General features: G+C 52.3%; 1 protein-coding gene across 2 annotated transcripts in view; it reads left to right on the top strand.

Moving 5' to 3' along the window:
* Positions 1-5,786: 5,786 nt before the first annotated feature.
* The window catches only part of RASGEF1C (RasGEF domain family member 1C), a 106,615-nt gene continuing 92,160 nt past the window's right edge, over positions 5,787-20,241 (top strand). The window contains exon 1 of one of the 2 annotated variants that reach the window (XM_025388275.1): positions 5,787-5,910. The gene's annotated coding sequence lies outside the window, so the exon portion shown is untranslated. The remainder of the gene's footprint in view (positions 5,911-20,241) is intronic. The other variant, XM_025388274.1, reaches the window with a different exon arrangement.

Below are 20,241 nucleotides of genomic sequence, written 5' to 3'. Positions count from 1 at the left end.
CCGAGTGCAGGGCCACCCAGACCCCAACCCCACTCTGAGCCTAGGTTGCTGGCTTTTCCTAGGCATTCCAGGTGATTCCACACACGCTGACATTTGACAGCCCTGGAGAGAGGAAACCTTGAGTGTGACAGGTGCTCTGGGGTACTCTGTAGGGAAGAGGAAGGTTACATCCCCGGCCCCCAGCTACAACCTGACGGCCCCATCGAGTCTCAACTTCCCCCAAGCTTTGGGGCTGAAGACCTTCGAGAGGCGCTTCCTGTGCCTGCAGATTTCACTCTGCTGGACACTTTCCCCAGGACCCAGGAGGACTCTCCAAACCTAAACCCATGCTCTAGGACACCTGGGACCGCTCATGCCAGTGATTCAGCAGGTGGGGCCAGGAGTCCCTGCCAGCAGGGGCACCCAGCCCTCCTGGTGAAGCATGACTGGGTGAGGGGATGATGTCTAGGACTCAGAGGAGCCACAGGCCCCTCTCATTTCCATGTCCTGTTATAAACATAGACGGGCATGGCCCAAGGAGAGCCTGGTTACCCATGCTCCAACACTGCAGGTCACCCCTGGATACGCCACCTACTGCCTGTGGGTGAGGGGATCCGAGCAGGGGTGGTGGAGGAGGGAGGTGACCTCGTGGACTTAATGCGGGACCTGAGGGAATCTTGAGTGTCCCGACAGGTGCACCGCGGCCAGCAAGGTTTGCACCTGCACCACGAGCTCTCCGCCTGCGCTCAGCACACTGAGCAAATGGCTCTGAGCTGGAACCTTGCAGTGACCATGTCCAGATCCTGCATTTCTGCCTCTGAAATGTTTCTTAAGTCCTGGAAGTCTCCTCAGCCTTCATGCAGGAGCAACCTGAAAGCATAGGAGACATGGGGGAAATCCGCTGCCCAGCAGAATTCCGAGATGCTTCCTGCAGTTCCCCAAAGGGGCTCCACCAGGCTGGTCACCTGGGATCGCCTCCCACATAAACAACCTGCACCCACATCTCTACCTCTGCTTCCAGGGATCCCATCTATGATGCTTTCCTTCATCCTTGGGCCAGTCCAGATCGGGATCAGACCCACACTTACCCCCCACACACGTGCACACAATACCACACACGTGCATACAACACACACATGCACACAGCATACCATATGCACACAGTACCACATATATGCATACAGCACACACATGCACAAACCGCACACACATGCATACAGCACACACACGTACCTAGCACCACACACATGCACACCACACACACATACACACAGCATACCACATGCATATACTACACACGCACAGAACACACAAGCACACAGTACCACACATATACACACAGCACACCCACATGCACACAGCACACACATGCATACACCACACACATGCACACAGCACCACACACATGCATAGAGCAGAAGCATGCACACAGCACCACACACATGCACACAGCACACAACACACACATGCATATATCACATATGCACAGAGCATCATATATATACAGCGCACACACGTGCACAAAACACAGCACTACATACACAAGCATATGGCACACACATATTACACATGTTCTGCATGCACCTGCATGGAACACACCACACATTCACACAAACGCACATCCACATACTGCATATACCATGCATGCACACATGTGCACGTCCATACACACCCCCCCCCCTTGCTCCTCCCAGCCCAGGCTCAGTGGGTTGGCAGGCCTGGACTGTAAAGGATAATTAAATGTGGCCCCCTCCAGTGGCTGCCTATAGGGTGACTTCTCCTGGAGCTCTGCCCTTGCAGTAACTTTGGAGGGTTTTCACCAGACCAAGAATGGACGAGTTACGGGTCGGCTAATAAAATGCTTTGGCCAGAGCCCAAAGTTCTGTCTTCATTATTTCCTGATTTTATTGGTGATCCTGCTCAGCAGCCTTGCCTGGTGCCCCTTCCCTGAGTCACCTGCTGTGGCTGTGCCAAGCATCCGGGGCAGATGTACTGCAGGGCCTCACAGGCTCCTGCTCTGCATACGTGCCTGCAGCTGCTGGAGCCCATTGTGTCCTTCCTTCCTCCCCGAGGACCCACACCAGGCAAGCATCCACAGGTCCTGCTGCCTCCAGACCTCCTCCACATGCCCCTGGCTCCACAGTCCCAGCAGGTGCTGTCTGCTCTGAAGGGGCTCCTCGCCCTCCTGGGAAAGGTGCCCCATTCACCCTGCCAGGACCCCTGCCATTGCTGTCACTTCTCACACATTCTCCTATCTCTCCATCATCCAGTCCTATGGCGTCTCCCCCAAGACACAGCCTTCAGGTCTGCCCCATTCCCTGCCCCCTGTCCCCTGCCCAGGTCTGTACTCATCAGCTCTCCCCTGCCCGCCACCTCCTCCTGGGCCTGCTGCCTGTCCCTCATGGCCATGCCCGGTGAACAAGGACTCCAGCCCCACTAACCCAGTGCTGAGCTGGTGGGGCACACTCAGGTCTCCCAGAGTCACTTGTGTGCAGGATGTGCCATCCAGGACAGGGGCAGCTACGCAGGGGCTGAAGGTGCTGGGAAAGGCCTCGTTCGTGGGTGTCAGGACCCCTACATCTGGGGACGGCACCACCCCCTCCTGCTGGGCCACACCTGCCCCTGTGTCGACACCTGGAGGACAGGATCCAGCTCCTTGCCCGCCTGGACACCCTGCCTGGCCCTGTGCCCTTCCACCTTGGCTCCAGCCACTCTCCAGTCTCTTTTTTTCCAAAAACGATGCAAAGTCCATGCCAGCCACAGGGACTCGCCCTTGCTGTTCCCTCTGCCCCGGGTCCGTCTCCCAGACCCTGTGTGGCCAGTTCCTCACCTGATGTGCCTGGAGAGGCCCTTCCTGGGCCCTCCCTTCTAAAGCAGCCCGCCGCACTCAACCACCTCCCCAGTATGGCTTCCTTCATGGCACTTGGCGCTCTCCGAAATGATTGTTTTTACTCTTTTGTTTAAAACAGTAAACACTGTTTTCAGCCTTTTAGGTTAGTTTTCAGCCTCCCTTCTCTAAACTGTGAGTTCCAGGGGGCAGGAACCCCGTGTCCGGCTCTCTGCTGTATTCCCAGCACCCAGCATGATGCCCGGCACACATAGGTCCTGGGTAAGTGTCCACCTGATAGATGTCTCAGGGCAGTGGTGGGGTGAGGGGAGACTGAGCTGACGGCCCTAGGGATGGCTCACCCTCTGTCCCAGTGCCCTCACTCAGGGATTAGTCCCGGGGCATGTTCTGGAGTGAGAAGTTGGGCGGGCTGGGTAGGGGCTGGGCAGGAGAGGCTCCTTGCTAGAGAGTGCTCCTGGGTGGGCTCTGAGGGGGCGGGAGCAGATGCCTCCCAGGGTCCAGTGGTGGCACCTGCAGCCAGGGTCCCACGAGGCTGGGGGCTCAGGGCAGAACTCCTCACTGGCCACGAGGCTCAAAGACCTTCCCGGTGGTGGCCGCGACTGCAGCTCATGCTTCTTCCTCAGCACAGGCCCAACTCTCGGCAGCGGTGGGTCTGGCAGGGAGAGGACGCAGGAGATCTCAGGGGACACAGTCTTCTCCCTCGTCACAGAGCATAGCTCTGCCACCCTCGCCCCTGTGGGACATGGAGCTGTGGCCATGAGCTAGTCCACACCCATGTTCCAGCTGTTCTGGCCTCATCTAAGCATCCCCTGCCCTGCTCCCAGCAGGACAATCATACCTCAGTGGCCCCAGCCACTTGCTGGAGAAAGTGCTTTATCAGGGCACAGCAAGCCTTTGCTCACAGAGCAAGGGTGGGCTGGGGAGAGACTGGCCTCACCCCGCTGAGCCGCACTGGTTAGGAGGGCCGCGCTCGGTTAGGAGGGCTGCTCAGTGCTGCCCAGACTCCAGAACAACACAGCTGAGTGGGTCAGCTCTTCCAAGGTCCCTCTTGCAGCCTCTCCTCCTAGACTCCTGGCTTCATCCAGGGGGCACTCTGGGACTGGACCTGAGGCTTAGGGGCACAGGGTGATAATCAGAGAAGATGCAGGGAGTGGCCCAGTGCCTGCACCCTGAGGTGCATCTGTCTACCTGCTGGAAGCACACCGCTCACCCCAGACCAAGTGCCCGCCTCTGTTCCCCCTCCCTTTCCCCACACCCGACCCTTGGTCTCAGACATCACCCTCCCTAGGATCAGCCTCTGGCCCTGGCCCTGGCCCCAGCCCTGCTGCCTTACTGCCCAGCCTAGCCGGCCCACATTGATTCTAATACATCTGTAAGCCGTAGGCAGATGTCCACTCTCTCCAGGACTCAGTTTCTCTAACAGTTCAAGAAATGGGCTGGACTCTGTGGTTTTTAACCTGTCCATTCTTCCAGAAACAGCCTTCAGGGAAGCCTGGAACAGCACCTTGCTCCATGCTCAAAGCTGACACAGGGCTAACTCTGCCCCAGCTCTACCGAGACAACACCCAGGCCTGTTATTCTTGCTCCCTAGGTCTGCGGAAATGGCCTGAGCTCGGCTCCTCGGAGCCTGTGTGTGGCACCCGCAGGCTGTCCTTGTAACTATCAGGCAGACGTGCCCTCTCTGAGGTGTTAACCCAGGGCCATTCTGCCACAGAAAGACTGGGAGATAGGGGAGGCCGGTTTCCATGCAGACAGGTTAAGCACCTGGATCTAGCTATTCCTCTAAGCAGCAAACCTTGGCTTTTTATGATCCACAAGCCAGTAAGTTCTTTTTGCTCAAGCTGGTTGGGTTGAGTTTTGGGCCACATCTCATCAGGCAGGTCCTGACTAAAGCAGAGCGAGAGGTGAAGCCAGCTGGACTTCTGGGTTGGGTGAGGACTGCGAGAACTTTCCTGGCTAGCTAGAGGACTGTAAATGCACCAATCAGCACTCTGTAAAATGGACCAATCAGCAGGACATGGGCGGGGACAAATAAGGGAATAAAAGCTGTCTGCCCAGCCCTGGCCAGCCAGCAGCAGGTGCCTGTTCAGGTCATCTTCAGTGCTGGAGAACCTTTGTTCTGCTCTTCACAATAAATCTTGCGGATACTCACTCTTTGGGTCCGCACCACCTTTAAGAGCTGTAACACTCACTGCCAAGGTCCACAGCTTCATTCTTGAAGTCAGCCAGACCACAAACCCAGCAGAAGGGATAAACTCTGGACACAAGAGGACAGGTGTCCTGACCTCTATGCTGGAACCAACCAGGGAACTTTCACTGAAGGTGGACCCAGTTCAAGGAGGCCACTGGATCCTGGTAGAACCCCTCTCCCTTTCTATAAGTGAAATCACGCATCGCCATCCTCCCAGCACCCTGGTGTCTTCAGAGTGGCGTCCACCCTCCCTGGGAGCCACAGGAGAGCACCGAGAAGGTGGCGGGGTGCGGGGGAGGGGGTGCCCTTTCCTCATCCTCTGATGGATGCTTATCCAGGGATGTCCCACTCGGGGACACAGGCAACCTAGGTGGCCATGGCAGGAGGCCAGCCCAGAGAACCAGGCCGGGCCCAGTCTTGAGAAGACAGGGTGAACTGGGTTTTGGGGCGCCAGAGGCCCACCGGGTGAGGGGTAGGCTGGGGCAGCTCGGGCGCAGAGTCCGCCAGGGTCCGCGCTCCGGAGGGCAGCGTCTGACGGTCTGAGCTGGCGGTCCTGGCGCGGTGGGCTAGACGCCGCGGAGGCCTGAACGCAGGGGGCACGTTTGGCCGAGACCCCGCGGCCTGGGCGCGGAAGGCCCCGGTGTGCAGCGCCGCCCGTGGTGCTCCCGCAGCCCCACCCCGCGCCCCGCCCGCTCCGCGCTCCCCGATTGCCACGAGGGGGCGCCGCGCCGCTGCACTCTGGGGCCGCCGCCAAACGCTCGTGCGGGCTGCGCTGGGAGCGGGCGGCGGCGGCGGCGGCGGCGGGCCCGCGGCGCCCTGGGTCTGCGGCGCCGAGGCTCGCAGCGGGCGCTGCCCATGGGCCGGGCCCGGAGTTCGGGCGCGCCGGGAGTCGGTGAGTAGTGCGCGGCCGGGGACAGCTGGCAGAGCGGGCCAGGGCGCGGGCTCGCGGGGCTGGGGGGGCTGCCGGCGGGCGCGGGGCGCGGGCGAGGTCGCGGCGTGGGTGCGGGGCAGCGAGCCCGGCGGGGACGGCGGGTGTCCGGGCCGTTGGCGGACACGCCCGGGCCTGACCCGGAGCACAGGTTCGCGCGTGGTGACAGTGCGCGTGGCCGGCCGGCGGGGCCGGGGGCCGCGGCGCACGTGAGTGTGCGGTCCGCGTGGCGGGGTCGGCAGGTGGCGGGAGGCTGCGCGCGGCTCGGGAGCGTGCGCCGGGGTCAGCAGGGGCGGGGTCCGCGCGGCTGCTGGGACTGGAGGCGCAGGGGTGGCGGGGAGGGGACCCTAAGGGCACACCCCCGGCCACCTGGCGGGAGACCCGGCTCGGCCGCGCGCCCCCAGCCCCTGCTGGGCGCCAAGAGCAAGCTTCTTTCACCCGCTCGAGTGGCAGGAAAAGCCAGCCTGGACCAAAGCCTCCGCCCGCACCGGACCTCAGTTTCCCTCTCTATGAAATGGGGACGGCAAGGCAGACCTGCCAGTGCAGGTATAGAAGGCAAAGGACCTTGCGCCTGGGGGAAGACGGTGCTGTCGCCCTTGAGGATGGGATCGGGTTTGAGGAAAGGACCAGTGCTACTACTCTCAGAGGGCCTGAGAGAACAGTGGGGTCTGCTGGGCGTCCTGGGTGTGTCTCTCACGCAGTGACAGCGGACGGCATCAAGGGACCACCTGGTCCACTCTTTGTATTTAGATTGGGAAGGCGATGCTTGGAGGGGCTTGGGGAAGGGTGCTGCGGACGCCGCCCCATGCTCTGCGTGGGCGTGGGAAACTGAGAAAGACAGAGCTGGGAAGTCGGGGTGATGGAGGAGCTCGTCCCGGCCCCTACCTCCTGCCTCCTGGAGCTGTGGGGGACACAGAAGTTCCACCGAGCCCCGGGAGCCTGAGAAGAGTCCTGGGAAGCTCTGCCTGCCAGGTAGGTGGAGTCACTGAGGCTTAGAGAGGGGCGGGACCATGGAGTGGCAACGCTGGGGTCCCACCTCTGGTACGACTGGCTCCAGTAGCCGTAGTGCAGCCACTGTGCCCGGCGACTGGCGGAGGGGGACTGGGGTTGTCCACTCACTGGCCCAGCGCATTCATTGAGCGCATACTGTGTGCCGCCTGCTGCCTGCCCCCTACATGCTCGCTAGCTGGTGTGGGAGGGGACAGCCAACAAGGAATCAAAGGGAAAAGCAAGGACATGGCCAAGAGTGCGTGCTGGGAAGAACATGCAGTGGGGTGACTGGGGCAGAGGGAGCGGTGACAGGGCGCGGCGGAGCGTTTGTGTGGTCAGGGAGGCTGTCCCCAGCGAGCGGGGAGCCCTGCCTGTGCTGTGATGGACGCGTAGCCGGGGGAGCAGCGTGGGTGAGACCCCTGAGGGCAGGAGGGGCGGAGCTGGAGCCGAGTCCGTGCGGGGTCGGGATGTCCTGGGCAGCCCTGGGGTTGGAGGTTGGAGTTGAAAGGCTGCCCCTGGCGGCGGGTGGGCGCACTGCCCGGGCCGGAGAGGGAAGGCGGGCGGGAGACCGGCGGGCTGCGGGGCCCGGGGCGGGACTGGCAGGAGGAGCCCGCAGGCCGCCAGGTGTGGGCCCTGCCCGGGACCTGGCCCTTTTCAGGCCGGGGTCTGCACCCTCCTGCCATGTCCACGCCAGTCTCTGGGGTGGTTCCGGCTCTCACTGGTACCTGGACCTAGACCCAGAGCCATTTCTTCAAGGGGCCTTGGCTCCTCGCGTGGGACCCGGGCTTAGTGTGGGGCGTGCACTCGCTGCCTCTAGGCCTTGTCAGTGGATCAAGCCAAGACACCTTTGTTTTTTACTAAAAATTAGTATTTCCATTCCCTTTCTCCTGCAGTGAGAACCTTGTTCCCCCAAACATGAATATGTTTAATCATTTACTTAGCCCTACAATGCACCCCGAAATAGTTTCAGAATTAAACTGCATCCACACCAAAGCCAGCCAAAACCTACTAGGTCAGCATCGGGATTTCCACGGGTGTGCAGGCAGAGCGCTGTGTGATTATGTTATCAATCGGACACACTGATAGCTTCGCGTGTTTCTACTTGCATTCAATGTGGAGGTTTTTTTCCTTTAGACTTTAGGATGTAATTTTATTTTTTTTTGAGTATGTAAAACACGTGGTTTAAAGGTCAAAGCTATTAAAAAGCTATCCTTAGAGATCTCAATCCTACCCCTGCGTCTTCCTCCTTGTTCCCACACCATTGGTAGCCATTTAAAATATTTTCTGGTTTATCCTTCCTGTGTGCCTTTCTGCAAAACAAGTCATTTAAGCATTATCACAAAAGTTGGCCATGCAGCTCCTTGTTTTTCTTCAATTAGAAGTATGTCCTGAAAATAACTTCTTACCAGTTCGTGGAGACCTGCCTCATTCTTTTTTACACTCACATAGCATTCCGTTCTGTGGCTGTACTATTATTGTTTATTCAAATTATGTCCTGTGGATGAACATTTTGTGTTTTTTGAGCCTTTTTACATTTAAAATAATGGAGTAAGGGATAACCTTGCACCTATATTGTTAATATTTGCAAAGGTGTCTATTTAGAACACACTTCTAGAAGTAGGAGTGAATATGGATTTATTTTGTTAGCTAGTCCCAAATTCCCTGTCAAGAGGTAGCACCATTTTGCATTCCCACCACCAGTGTATCACAGCGTCTTCTGTTTCCTCACAGCCTCGCTGGTTTGAGAGCTGAGAAATAGTATTTCAGTGTATTTTAAATTTATATTTCTATTATTATAAATGAAATTGGACATCTTTTCACATAGATTTGGAATCATAGTTAGACTTTTCTAACTATGAAAAGCCCAATTATAAAGCAATCATCTGTGTTTTCTAATATTTGTTTAGTTTTGTACTTAGTCTGTGGATCCAATTTAATCTTTTTCTAAATGTCTAGCACTCTATCCCAGTGCCATTTATTTAAAAGGTCATCTTTCCTCCAGTGATCTGAAGTGTACCTTCATCATACACTAAACATCCAAGCCCTGGGCCTGTTTCTGGGCTTTCTAGTTTGTCTCACAGGTCTGTCTATTCCATCTGTTCACATACTGGTGAAAGAGAGAGAGAAAAAATATATATATTTAAAGGCAAGGAGGGCCTGGAACAGTGGCTTACGCCTGTAATCCCAGCACTTTGCAAGGCTGAGATGGGTGGATCACTTGAGGTCAGGAGTTTGAAACCAGCCTGGCCAACATGGTAAAACCCTGTCTCTACCAAAAAATATAAAAAATTAGCCGGGTGTGGTGGCACATGCCTGTAATCCCAGCTACTTGGGAGGTTAAGGCACGAGAATTGCTTGAACCTGGGAGGCAGAGGTTGGTGAACTGAGCTGAGATCATACCCCTGCAACTCCACCCTGGGTGACAGAGCGAGACTCTGTCTCAAAATAATAATAATAATAAATAATGGCAAAGAAGATTTTATTCAAGCCCATTGCAATAGAGGAGAGAGATTGGGCTCGACTCTCCTTGTTGTGTTTTACTATCTGGTGGGCAAGTTCCTTCCACTGCTTTTTACTGCAAGGATTTCCTGGCTATTGCAGCGTGTTGCTGGTATTTGGGTCGGGAAGGAGATGATATTAAGTTTATATTAGGCTTATATATTAACTTTAGGATAACTGGCATCTTTATGAAGTTATCTTATCCAAAACCGAGAGAGATCTTTCCGTTTGTTCAAGGGTACTTCTAGGAGTGTTTTGAAGTTTTCCTCATATATGTTTTTCATATTTCTTAGGAAGTTTATTCCTGAATGTTTTTACCTTGTGTGTTGCTACTATAAATGGCTTTTTCAATTATATCTTTGAATTGACTACTGTTTTGTGTATGTTATTTTATATCTTTCTGTCTTACCTGAATTTTTATTGTTAGTTTTATTGTTAGTCTTTTATTTATTTATTTATTTATTTTTTAATTTTATTTTTTTGAGACAGAGTCTTGCTCTGTCACCCAGGCTGGAGTGCAGTAGCGTGATCTCCGCTCACCACAACCTCTACCTCCCACGTTCAAGTGATTCTCGTGCCTCAGCTTCCCAAGTAGCTAAGATTACAGGCACCTGCCACCGCGTCCAGCTAATTTTTGTATTTTTAGTAGAGACGGGGTTTCGCCATCTTGTCCAGGCTGGTCTTGAACTCCTGACCTCAGATGATCCACCGCCTCGGCCTCCCAAAGTGCTGGGATTACAGGCGTGAGCCACCATGTCCGGCCTATTGTTAGTCTTATCTTTGATTCTCTCAGTCATTCTGTCATCTACAAATTCAAATAGCTTTACTGCTTCTCTATTGATTTTTATGCTTTCTTTTATCTTATTAAATTGGCTGAATAACTCCAATTCAGTATTAAATATTGGATGTAGTGGGCCTCCTTACCTTGTTCCTGACTTTAGTAAAAAGGCCTCTAATGCTTCCCCTATTAAGAAAGATGCTGACTTCAGGATGGGAAGAGATAGATAGATGGATTAGATAGATAGATAGATAGATAGATAGATAGATAGATAGATAAGGGAATATCCATTGACTCGTATTTTATTGGTGGTTTTAAAAGTCAGGATTGGTGTTGACCTTTGTTGGAGCCATGTATGGAGACAATGGTCTGATGTTTCTCCTTAGCGCTATTAACATAATGAGTCAGCGATGGATTTCCCGATATCAGGTATCAGGTCTGGGACTAGGGTGAGGTAAACAGTAAGAATATTAACACTAGGCCATCTTTGCATTTCTGAAATAAGTCCCACTTGGACATGATGTAGAAAACAGTTTGGCAGTTTCTTGAAAATTTAAACATAAAAATACCGTATGAACCAACGGCCCCCGCTCCCAGGAATCTAAGAGAAATGGAAACAATGAAATGTCCACCAAAGACTTGTACGCAAACGCTCATAACAGCATTGCTTATAGTGGCCAGGAAAGTAGAGACAACGCAGTTGTTCATCAACTGGTGAATAAGAAAACAAGATATACGTCCATACAATGGAATACAGCTTAGCAATTACAGTTGGCCCTCGAACAGTGAGAAGGTTGGGGATGCTGACCCCCACACAGTCAAAAAGCTGCATAGAACTTTCGCCTTCCCCCACATTTCACTTTTTTATTGTTGTTGTTGTTTGTGTGTTTGTTTTTTGAGGCAGAGTCTCACTCTGTCGTCCAGGCTGGAGTGCAGTGGCACGATCTCGGCTCACTCCAACCTCTGCCTCCCAGGTTTAAGCGATTCTCCTGCCTCAGCCTCCCAAGTGGCTGGGATTACAGGCATGCACCACCATGCCCGGTTGAGTTATATTTTTGGTAGAGACGGGGTTTCACCATGTTGGCCAGGCTGGTCTCAAACTCCTGGCCTTAAGTGATCCTCCCGCCTTGGCTTCCCAAAGTGCTGGGATTACAGGCGTGAGCCACCGCGCCCAGCCTGTAGTATGTTTTGATATCATTGTATTAGTTATCTGTTGCTGTGTAATGATTTATCATTGACCTAATGGCTTAAAGCAACACATGTTTATTAGCTCATCATTTCTGTGGATCAGGAGCCTGGGCATGGCTTAGCTGAGTACTGCTGGTGGTGGCCAGGACTAGGTTCTCATGTAGAGACAGCTAGGGAAGGATTTGCTCATCCACTCATGTGGTTGTTGGCAGTATTTAGTTCTTTGTAGTTATATTTAGAGCTTAAATTTTTGACTAGATGTTGGCTGGAGGCCAACCTCAACTTCTAAAGGTCACCCCCAGTTCCTAGGAACCACCCACAGTTCTCTGTCACGTGGGCTGCCCCAACATGACTGCTTACTCTGTCAAGCCCGCAGAGTCTCTAGAGAGTCATCACATAACAAAACGTAACATCGTATGAGGTGACATACATGATAGAACAACGTAACATAATCCCAGTAGTGATATCCTCTCATCTTTGCCATAGTCTATTGGTTGGAGGAAAGTCAAAAGCCCCACTCAGTCCCAAATGTGTGAACACCAAGAGGTAGAGATTATCATGTGGGTGAGCGCCATAGACACTGCCTGCCACAGTGGTGTTGGATTCTGATTACTCATATTTATTTTTGCCAAAGTTTTCCCAGTCACCCTTTGACTGGACAAAGCTTAGCTTCTGATGGTTCCTTAAGAAAGACTGGTGCGTACTGTATTTCCTGCTTGCTTTCTATACTCTTGCTACTTGAAGGACAGATTGGCTGGTTATAAAATCCTTGCCTCTTACTTTCTGTCCTTCCTTAAATTTTTAAAAATGTTGTTATGGGTTGCCTTGCTTGTACGTTGTCAACAAGATGTCTGATCTAAACATGCTTTTCTTTCCTTTGTAAGTGACTTGATTGTTTTTCTGGAGCTCCAAAGAATTGTTTTTCTTTATTTTTAAAGTCTAATCATTTTACTAGGCATTGTGTTGGAACTGATTTCAGGTATGTGGCGGACTCTTTGAATATGCAGATTTAAGTCTTCTTTTATTTCTAAAACATTTTCTTAGATTATAGTGTTAAATGTTAATTATGTACCATTATTTTACCTTTTATCTTCAGGGATGCCAATAATATGTTTGTGTTAGATCTTTTTTCCATCTATCTTCTAGATTGCTTTCTCTATGAATTTTATTTTTGTTTTATGGTTGTTTTCATTCATTTCCTTAATGAACACTATTAAGCTTTGAGTCAAATCCGTTCTCCCTAAGAGATTTTCTAATTCAGTCTTCATTTCTGAGATGATGGTCTTTTCCTCATTTTCTTTCATGAGTTGAGGCAACTCTAATTTCACATTTACCTTTTTTTGGGTTCATTTCTGTTGAGTTTTTTAAATGTATAATTTAGGGATTTTCTTCATGTGTGTGAATTTTTAGTGTGTCTTCATCTGTTCAGGCTGCGCTAACAAAATATCAGAACGATTTCTCACAGTTCTGGAGGCTGGAGGTACGAGATCAAGGTGCGTGGTAAGGGCTGCATCCTGGTTCGCAGATGGCTCCTCTCCTCACGCCCTCACATGGAGGAAGGCGCAAGGGAGCTCTCAGGAGCCCCTTTCCTAAGGGCACTCATCTCATTGATGAGGGCTCTGCCCTCCAGACCTAATCACCTCCCAAAGGCCCCCTCCAAATGCCGTCACACCGGGGACTGCGTTTCAATGTATAAATTCTGGGGGACATAAACTTCCAGGCCATGGCATTAGGTCATAAACTTCCAGACCACGGTGTTACATAATTCAGGTTGAGGTGTCTTGTGTAGTTTTTCCCTTTGTAAATTGGGGGTTTGTGGGAGGGATTAGTGTCGGCGCTTTATCCTGGCTTTGTATGGATATTATCTGTTAATTTAGCAATGTCTTAATTTGCCTGGACTGGTAATAACAGATGGCTGTAGGCAGGAGCTGGGGGCTTGGGAACCATAGTAGGTTTCTTAGTGTAAGAGTCCCCTCTCCTGTTGGCGGAGTGAAGTGCACCATTTTCCTTGTCCTTTGGGAGGCGGGAGTGGACTTGTGTTTTCTGAGTTTACAATTCACTTTTGCTTCCGTAGGTCCTTGAACATCCAGGCTTGCTATTTCCTGTCTGTTACTGGCAAGCCTCTGAAGGCTGCCTCTACTTCCAGGCCACATGCCTGGCCCCTAGAAGCAGGGCCTTCCTGAGACAGCCACCTCCGGGCTCCACTGCTGTCTCCTTTCAGTTCCCCAGCCGCCAGTGCTCCAACACCCACCCCTAGGCGTGCTCTGTTTCCCCATGTCGGGTGGGACTTTCTTCTTCTGGTTTTTATTTAGAGACAGGGTCTCGCTCTGTCACCCAGCTGTAGTGCACTGGTGCGATCACAGCTCACTGCTGCCTCCAACTCCTGGGCTCGAGCGATCCTCCCACCTCAGCCTCCGTAGCTGAGACCACAAGCACCTGCCACCACACTTGGCTAAAGGAGTTTCTTTTTTCCTTAGTTCTTGGCCCCAGATCCCCTCTCCTCATTCCCACAGTGCTTCTCCCTGAGCCCGCACCCCATCAATGCCAGTGGGGGCCCTGGAGCCGGTTCTGAAGGTTGGGGTGTTCTTTCCTCACCTGCAACAGTTAGAGGAGGGTGCACCCTGTCTTCTACTCATGCTAGAGGCATGGGCATGGGTGGTGTTATTCGCTCCCCTCTCATGCTGGAGGCATGGGCATGGGTGCTGGAGGCATGGGCGTGGGTGCTGCAGGTGTGGGCGTGGGCATGGGTGCTGGAAGCGTGGGAATGGGTGGTGGAGGCGTGGGCATGGGTGCTGGAGGCATGGGCATGGGTGGTGGAGGCGTGTGCATGGGTGGTGGAGGCATGGACATGGGTGGTGGAGGCATGGGCGTGGGTGCTGGGGGCGTGGGCGTGAGTGCTGGGGGCGTGGGCCTGAGCATGGGTGGTGTTATTCACTCTCCTGCTTGGTCCATGTTGGCTTTCAGCAAGGGGAGGATTGGATTGAGGGGCTGCCATGGTCTCCGGGACCTAGAGATGTCTGCAGCCTTTCTACTTGGAAAGCTCCATAAAGAACGGTGCACTCTTCATCTGTTAAATAAATCCATCAATTTTTTTTTAGATGGAATCTTGCTCTGTAGCCCAGCCTGGAGTGCAGTGGCGCAATCTCGGCTCACCACAACCACTGTCTCCCAGGTCCCGGTTCAAGCAATTCTCCTGCCTCAGTCTCCCGAGTAGCTGGGATTACAGGCACGTGCCACCACGCCCAGATAATTTTTGTATTTTTAGTAGAGACAGGGTTTCACCATGTTGGCCAGCCTGGTCTTGAACTCCTTACCTTGTGATCCGCCTGCCTTGACCTCCCAAAGTGCTGAGATTACAGACGTGAGCCACTGCGCCCGGCCCAATTTTTAACACTTTGGAACATTTGCTCATTATTTTTACTAAGCCATTTAAGAGTAAGCTACAGGAATCAAGACATCAGCATCACCCTAGAACACAGAAATTCTGGCTGGGCGCGGTGGCTCACGCCTATAATCCCAGCACTTTGGGAGGCCGATCACGAGGTCAGGAGATCGAGACCATCCTGGCTAACACGGTGAAACCCCGTCTCTACTAAAAATACAAAAATTAGCCGGTCATGATGGCGGGCCCCTGTAGTCCCAGCTACTCGGGAGGCTGAGGCAGGAGAATGGCGTGCTTGCAGTGAGTGGAGATCACGCCACTGCACTCCAGCCTGGGCGACAGAGCGAGACTCCGTCTCAAAAAAAAAGAACACAGAAATTCTTCTACAAAACCACAATTTCAATGCATGTTCAAGAAATTTAGTATGAGCCAGGCGAGGTCACTGATACCTGTAGTCCCAGCGCTTTGGGAGGCTGTGGTAGGAGAATCGCTTGAGGTCAGGGGTTCAAGGCTACAGAACAAGATCCCATCTGGGAAAGAAGGAAGGAGGGGAGGGGAGGGGAGGGGAGGGGAAGAGAAGGGAGGAAGAGAGGGAGGGAAGGGAGGGGTCACCTTGGTTTATTAATTTTGAATAAGCTAACTGGCACCACTGTTGCCAGTTCAAGGCCTTCCAGTCCCACAGCAGCATCCTAAATTGGTGCATTTCTGCTTTACGTGCAGTGGATGTCGCTAAGGGTGGGACGGAGGGCAGACTCTTGGAATCAGCTAATTAATGCCCCTGCAGAGAAAATCTCTACTTGGGTCATTTGGTCAGGAAATTGTTTAGTTGTTTGTTTTAAAATCCAGACAGTATTCAAAAGTGCCAATCTGGCTAAATAATACATAGTAAAATGACCACTGCTGTCTGTGACGGCTTAAACACCCACACAGTGCCGTTGGCTGAGTACCTGTGGCCTCAGGTAATTCCCACAGCAGCTGCCATCGATTTACAGATGGGGAAACTGAGGCTCAGGGACACAAGGGGGCATCCCAGGGCCATGCAGCCAGTGTGGGCCTTGAGCTCAGCCTGCTGTCTGGGGTTTGTGCTGTTGACAGTCTGGGCTATTTTTGAGCGTGGACTGCTCTCACTGTCTGTCTTTGTGGGCCTCTCTCTGCTCACAGCCTCCCATCTGTCCATCACGTGGACCACCCAACAGACACGTGCTAAGCAGCCGTGGGTTTCAGGCCTGAGCTGGGCTCAGCCAGGAGTGCCTCTCTGTTAACCCCAGGCCTTCTCTGTCCAGCCTGGGTCCACTGTCAGAGGCCACCACTGCCCTGAGCAGCACCCTGGATCCAGCCATTGCTTCCCTCTGCTGTCCCGGGGTTCAGGCTCCCCTCTGTCCCAGCCATTGTTGAGTGATTCACAGGTGTGTGGCTGCTGGCTGAGGGAGGCGAGGCAGAGAGCTCCCATGTGCCTGAGGCACCCCTGCTTCCTGACCCTGAATCGCAGTCCCCAGATGGGACTCTCCAGGAATGGGATCGTGCTGCAGAGGGACTGACCGAGGAGGCTCATCAGAGGCAGGCTGGCCACAGGCGCACGTCAGTGAGAGGAGCCCCGCCCCGTGGTGAGGTCTGAGGGGAGCCTCACCGACACCAGCCTGGGGCAGCACACCCAGCTCCACATTTTGGGGTGGAGTCGGGTCCTGGGAACCCTCAGGCTCTTAGGATATTGTTGCCCTGGTGTTACTCAGAAATCCTGCAGCTAAGTGTTGCTTTGAAATATAGAATTTTTATTGAGTGCTCCCTATCAAGCAGGGTGTGCCAAGTTCTCCTTAAACTTCATCTTGTGAGAATGGGGATTGATAAACAGAGAAATACCTGTTTCAAAGATGAATAAAGTTGATTGCCCGCCAGCATGACCAACCAAGACCAAGAAAGAGAAAGCACAAACGATCGATATCAGGAGGGAGAAAGGGCATCGCTGCAAGTTCTCCCTGTGTGGCGAGGATAGCAAGGGGTTTTTATGAAGAACCTCATACCAATACATTTGATGTACGTCAGAGAAAATGTACAAACACCCCAAAAGACATAACTTACCAAGACTGACATAAGAAGAAATAGAAAACCTGAACAATACTATTTCTTTTTTTTTTTTGAGACTAAGTCTCACTGTTGCCCAGGCTGGAGTGCAGTGGCGCGATCTCGGCTCACTGCAACCTCCTTCTCCCGGGTTCAAGCAATTCTCCTGCCTCAGCCTCCTGAGTAGCTGGTATTATAGTTGCCTGCCACCACACCTGGCTAATTTTTTGTATTTTTGGTAGAGACAGGGTTTCACCATGTTGGCCAGGCTGGTCTTGAACTCCTGACCTCAAGTGATCCACCGGCGTTGGTCTCCCAAAGCGCTGGGATTACAGGTGTGAGCCACTGCGCCCAGCCCTGAACAATACTATTTCTGTTAAATAAGTTGAATGTATCATTAATAGGCTTCCCAAACAGAACATATCAGGCCCAGGAAGCATCTCTAGTGAGTTCTTTTGAATAGTTAAGAAAGAAATGTTTTGAAATGAATTTTTAAAAGTTCTACATGACAAAAAAATGGTAAGTATGCAAAGTGATAGGTCAATTAGCTTGACTTAGCCATTGCACAATGTCTGCATACATCAAAACCTCACATTTTACACCATAAATACAATTTTTATTTGTCAGTCCTACCTTAATAATACATAAATAAGTGTTTTTAATAATCTTCCAGATAGTGGGGACCTGGCAGGGGAGGATCTGTGGGCAGGGAGGACGCATAGGTGATTGCTGACATGGCACTGCCTCACCGGGTGGCGGGCCTGCAGGTGTCTGTTTGTTGTGCTTTTTGACACATGTGTACGCTACAGGTAAGCTTTTCATGTAGCAAATGTTACATAGCACAGTCATTTTCACAGTCATGTTATAAGGAGTTCCCATGTCTGCTTCTCATGCACCTCCTGTTGGTCTCTACTCTGCAGACGCCCTTCTCAGTTTGGGGACCACTAAGTTAGGCCCCTGGGCCTCAGGGCACCTCCCTGCAGGGTCCCTCAAGGTGTCCCTGAGCTCAAGTCTCTGTGAAGGCTGCAGTGGGAGTCAGCTCCAGGGATGCTGGCAGGAGGGCGCGATACCCCAGCTGCTCTCCGAGGTCAAACAGGAGTCAGACCACGTGTGTGCTTGGAGAAGGTGTGTTTGGAGAAGGAGAGGAGGGAGGACCCAAGGTCAAGGCCCCTAGCTTGAGAGGCCCTGCGATTCCAGGCTGTTCTCTGCAACAGGCACTGGGCCCCACGCTGGTCGCCATCCTGCAGGCAGAGGGGAAGCATGGCCTCGGTACAGGAGGGCACTGGGCCTTCCTCACCAGCCATTTCCCGGTTTCCCTGTCAACCTTCAGCAGACCTGAAGCACAAGAGAGGCAGGCGGAGGAACCAGGAGAAGCCACAGCTCTGAGCTGCAGCAGGTCACTTGGCACGTGCCACCGCCCTGGCCACCGCCACCGCACGTGGGCTGGGGAGAGAGGGCTGGCTTGGAATCCTCGGAGAAGGTCAGATGGGCTCCGGAGCCCTGTAGGAAGATGGCATCTCCTGTGACAAACTCCCACTTTCCAGGACTGGAGCGTCTGACCGTAGGGCCCATCAGTCACCTGGGAAGTGGCAGTGTCCTGACCACAGGGGGTTTCTCCAGCTTAGCACTTCTGACCAGCGGGCTGACAAGCCCCTTGAGAATAAAAAATGGTGCGCTCGGTGGTTTTTGTGAACGTGCGCAAGGCGGATTGTGGAAGGGATTTGAGAAGGGTGAGGCGAGAGTGTGACAGCTGCTCCCGGGACTGGAGTGTAGCCCCCATGGCCTGTGATTTGTGCAGATGCTTCCACTTGGGTGCAGCCAAAGTGTATTAGTACTTTGGATGATGAAAAGGACCTTAAGTGTCTGCATGTCACCGTTCTTGAAACGTTTGCTGGGGAAAATGTACTTCTATTTTGCAAACAACGAGTATAAGAAAGAGGAACAAATTAGGTTATTGCGCTGTAACCAATTTCATGAGCAGTGCTGTTGACAGACGCACATTTCAGATAATGAACGCGATCTGTGGTGTTGCCACTCACCTTAATGAGGAGAGAGAGGAGCGCCAAGCCCGGCGCGTTCGGCTGCCCTCCCCGTCCGGCTCACACAGGGAGGAAGGCCCAGGGGCCCTGCTCTCCGAAAGCAGGGAGGACACCTCAGGGTCACACCGCATCCAGGCCCAGTGGACTTTCAGGGAGAAAGAATCTCTTTTTCTCAACCTTTTCATACAGAAAACAAACACACAAACAAAGAGCACCATACAGAATAGGAAGAATGTGAATCACCGCACGCCCGTCTCCCGGCTCCCAGGGCTGCAGTGCTCGGCCCATCTGCCTCGATCGCCACCCCTACCCTATTAGGTGCTTACAGCCAATCCGAGACACAGAAATCCGGATTCCTGCTGGACTGATGGGGACTTTGTCTGCCTAACCTTCCTGCCAGTTGACACATCTCATAAAATTCATAATAATTTCTTAGTGTCATCTGGTGGCCAGTCTGTAGTCAGATGCCCCCATTACTTCAAAGATATCTTTTTACAGTTGGTTTGTTCAAATCTGAAAAGATCCACATCCCGCATGTTGCATTTGATTTTTATCTCTTAAGTCTCTTTTCTTCTATAACAGTTCTTTTTGTTTGTTTGGTTGGTTTTCATTTGCTTTTTGGTCTTCACTCTGTTGGTGTGTTAGGGGGTGGGAACACCTCCCCTGTTGAGTCCCCCTGTCCTGGCTGGGCTGTTCCTATCCTTAGGATGTCACTTACCTTGCTTGTCCCTCCCCGACTTTCCTCCCAGGGTAGTCAGATCTGTAGCAGGCTCTGTCCTGTCAAAATACTGTGAGGGCCCGTAACCTAATTTGAAATTTTCTAGTAGCCACGTTAAAAAGGTGAAATTAACATTAAGAAGATATTTTATTTAACCCAGTATATCGAACCTATTGTCATTTCTACATATAGTCACTATAAGTTACTAATGATTTATTTTTTCATTCTCTTTTCATGCTGTCTTTGAAATTGGCGTGTAGTTTGTGCTTATAGCTCATCAGTTCCAGTGTTGTTTTCATGAGAAATGATTGATCTCTATATATAGATTTCATGAAAATTACAGTTGAAAAACACATTTAAACGTTTTCCAATAACTGTATCAAACACCAGGTTTTATAGGCCTCTTTTTTCGAGCAGCTGTGTGATTGGTGTACAGTAAACACAACGTGTGTCAGCCTATGTGAACACTCGTGAGAGCCTCACCCCAGTGAGGACACTGAGCTCATCCGTCCCTCCGCTTTCACCCGGCGTGATTCGTTTGGAATGTGTCCGTGTTGCGGGCGTCAGCGGCTTCTTCCTGTCCATTGCTGAGCTGTGTTTCCATTGTGTGGGTTCCAAGGTGGCCCCAGGATTCCCGCTCTGT

The sequence above is a fragment of the Theropithecus gelada genome, chromosome 6 (genome assembly GCF_003255815.1).
Source record: "Theropithecus gelada isolate Dixy chromosome 6, Tgel_1.0, whole genome shotgun sequence".
NCBI lineage: Eukaryota > Metazoa > Chordata > Mammalia > Primates > Cercopithecidae > Theropithecus > Theropithecus gelada.
This window is presented reverse-complemented; position numbering and strand designations above follow the sequence as displayed.